Raw genomic sequence first — 3,699 nt, 5'->3', positions numbered from 1 at the left:
TCGTAAGAGCGAGGGAGGGATCCAAGCCTCTGTCCGATTGATCGGGGTGTGCACCGCAGGATCAATGGTCAGACCTCTGGACCAAGTAAAAAAGAGAGAGGCAAGCGTATCTCTTAATACCAGCAAGCAAGAACTTGTTCCTGTTTGCAAGAAGCAACATAAAGTTATGGGTTTGTCTCTTGTTGGCTTCCACTCCCCCCCCCCCCCCCCACCTTCCCCCCCCTACCCCCCCCCACACCCCCCCCCCCCCCCACCCCCCACCCCCCCCCCCCCCACCCCCCCCCCACCCACCCCCCCCCCCCCCCCCCCCCCCCACCCCCCCCCCCCTCCCCCCCCCCCGCTTCCTCACCCCACCTTGTTGCGGGAAGTGGTGGGATTCACTCCTATCCCTAGTGAAAACAAAAGGAATAGGATGGGGCTCTGTCGAGTAGCTCACCTGCATCTCGTCCTCATCCAGCAGGGTGACGACCGTGTCCCTCTGCCCACAGGTAGAGGTGAAGAAAAAGATGGAAGAGGAGGCAGTCACACTCTCATTCACTCATCCATTCTTACAGTCACACCAGGACTCGATGCTGTTTCAGCCTGCGAGGGTCTGGGTTAGCTACACAACGTGTTGAGCAGCCACCACAGGTCCCAAGGAAAAAGTATCCAAGGACCTGTGGGCAATATCCCGAAGGTAGAAGGAGGTGAAGGTGGTCTGGTTGGCCCAGACCCCTGCCTTCAGGACCTGCACCACGGAGAAGTTCTTGCGGAACGCAAGGGAAGGACCAATGCTCCTGACTTCGTGGGCTCTCGGACGAAGCGTAAAGATGTCGTCACTATCATCAGTCTCCTACGCCCTCCTGATCACCTCACGCAGCCAGAAAGAAAGCGTGTTCTTGGATACTTCTTTCTTGGTCACCCCGGTGCTAACGAAGAGGCGTCGACACTCAGGCCTGAGGTGTCGAGTCCTCTTCAGGTAGCGTCGTAGCGCCCTCACAGGACAAAGCAGCATCTCATCCAAATCATTGTTGGTGAAGTCCATTAGGGAAGGGATTGTGAAAGACTCGAACTGTCGTCAAGGATCGACGGTTTCTGAGTCTTCGCAACGAAGTTCAGGACGAAATCGAGCGACACAGATCCCCATCCCCTGGAATGTTTCACATCGAAGGACAGACCATGAAGTTCCCCTACTCTCTTCGCCGATGCCAGGGCCAGCAAGAAGAGGGTCTTGAGGGTCAGATCCCTGTCTGACGACTCTCGGAGTGGCTCGAAGGGTCTTCGAGTCAAACTCCTAAGGACGAGTGTCACGTCCCACTCAGGGGGGCCTGAGTTCCCTCGGTGGGCAAGACCTTTCAAAGCTCCTCATAAGCAAGGAGATCTCGAACGAGTTCGAGATGTCCAATCCCCTCAGCTTTAGGACAAGTGCCAGGGCGGCTCTATATCCTTTGACTGTGGGGACTGAGAGGAGCTTTTCTCAGCGAAGAAAAACGAGGAAATCCGCTAACTGCTGAAGACGGCCCACTTCCCCTGGACGTCAGACAGTCCTGTGCAGCTGTGTAGCTGCAGAGGACTGTCTTGACGTTTCCAGCCAACTCTGTTGCTGCGCTACGAGAAAAGCCTCTCGTTCGCAAGAGATGGTGGATAACAGCCAGCCGTGAAGATGTAGAGACTGGACTGCTTGGTGGTACCGTTCTACGTGTGGCTGGGCGAGAAGGTTGTGCCAATGGGGAATCTCTCTCGGAGCTTCTGTAAGCAGAGCCAGCAGGTCCGGATAACAAATGGCCCCCACCAGGATCATCCTGAGATTCGGAGTGGCCAGCACTTGGCTGATCACCTTGCTGATCAGGCTGAACGGGGGAAAGGCGTAAACGAAGAGGTTTGTCCCACAGGGTGTTGAAGAACGTCCTCTGCAGCTGCCCATGGGTCCGGCACGGCTGAAAAGAAAACCTGGAGTTTTCTGTTGTACCAGGTGGCGAACAGATCCACTACTGGACGCCCCCACAGGTTGAAGAGCCTTTACGCCACGTCCTGGTGTAGAGACCATTCGGTCCCTATTACCTGATCCCGACAGCTGAGCATGTCTGCTACTACATTCCTCTTGCCTGGAATGTAGCAGGCTGACAGCTCTATCGAGTGAGCCGCGGCCCACTCGTGCAGCTGCTGTGTCAACTGGTGTAACTGGAGAGAGACTAGGCCCCCCTGTTTGTTGACGTAAGCCACTACCATGGTGTTGTCGTACATCAACACCATTGAGTGTCCCATCAAGCGGTCCTTGAACTCTTGGAGAGCGAGGAATGCTGCCCTGAGTTCCAGGACATTGATGTGAAGGTGCTTGTTGTGATGGTCCCACACTCCTGCAGCCAGCAACTCCTCCAGGTGTGCGCCCCATCCCTCGTTTGATGCGTCTGAGAACAGCAGCATCTCGGGAGAGAGAGAGAGAGAGAGAGAGAGAGAGAGAGAGAGAGAGAGAGAGAGGCACTCCTCTTAAGAGGTTCCTTTCGTCCAGCCACCAGGCTAGGTCCTGCCTTACCTCCTGCGTGAAGGAGACAGGGAAGTATGGTGGATCCCTTGCCTGTGACCAACTTTCCTTTAGTCTCCACTGAAGAGACCGCAGGTGAAGACGCCCGTGAGGGACTAACTTCTCGCAGTGACGACAGGTGGCCCATCACAACTTGCCATTGCTGAGCTGACTGTTCCTGCCGAGACAGGAACCGGTCGGTTGCCTCCCTGAATCTGCTGATCCGCAAGTCTGCAGGGAAGACTCGCCATGTTACCGTGTCGATCAGCATACCCAGGTACATCATCCTCTGCTTGGGTTCGAGATCGGACTTCTAGTTCACCACGATCCCCAGATCGCGGCAGAACTTCAGTAGTCGATCCCTGTCCTGCAGCAACTGCGAGCAGGAGCTCGCCAAGACTAACCAATCGTCGAGATACCTCATAAGACGTATCCCGGACGAGTGGGCCCAAACAGACACCAGAGTGAACACTCGCGTGAACACCTGTGGGGCGGTTGAGAGACTGAAGCAAAGTGCCCTGAATTGGTACACCGTCCCGTCGGAGGGATTGAAGCGGAGTTACTTTCTGGAGGATTGATGGATGGGTATCTGGAAATACGCATCCTTCAAATCCACTGAAAGCATGAAATCGTTCTCCCTGATGGAGTCCAGCACGGAACGTGCCGTCTCCATCTTGAACCGAGTCTGGCGAAGAAATCGGTTCAAAGGAGAGATCTATCACCGGGCGCCAGCCCCCCGTAGACTTCTCCACCAGGAAAAGGCGACTGTAGAAGCCCGGTGATTGATCCATGACGATCTCCACAGCTCGTTTGTTCAGCATGGTCTTGATCTCCTGTTGATCCCGGGACATATGTTTGCAGATGGACTGGGTTGGAGGTGAGGGGTGGCCGAGATTCGAAGGGTAGTAGATATCCCTCCCGAAGGACGTCTACTATCCAGGTCTCGGCACCGTAGCGCTGCCATGTTGCCCAATGGCTCGCCAGGCAACCCCCAACTTCCGGCAGCAGGTGAGGGGGAATGCCGTCCCTAGCGTTTCCCACCTTTCTTCAACTTCTTCCCTGCCCCCCCTCGTGAGAAGGAGGACTGGGGGGAGGGCTGATGACGACCTCCTCTTGCAGAAGTAGAAGCCAGAGTCTTTCCTCGGGGCTTCAACGGGGCAACCGTCTTAGCAGCCGAGGAAGCGCTAGCCAAACTCTTA

This window comes from Macrobrachium nipponense, chromosome 36 (genome assembly GCF_015104395.2).
Source record: "Macrobrachium nipponense isolate FS-2020 chromosome 36, ASM1510439v2, whole genome shotgun sequence".
NCBI classification, from domain to species: Eukaryota; Metazoa; Arthropoda; class Malacostraca; order Decapoda; family Palaemonidae; genus Macrobrachium; species Macrobrachium nipponense.
Note: the sequence above shows the minus strand (reverse complement) of the source record.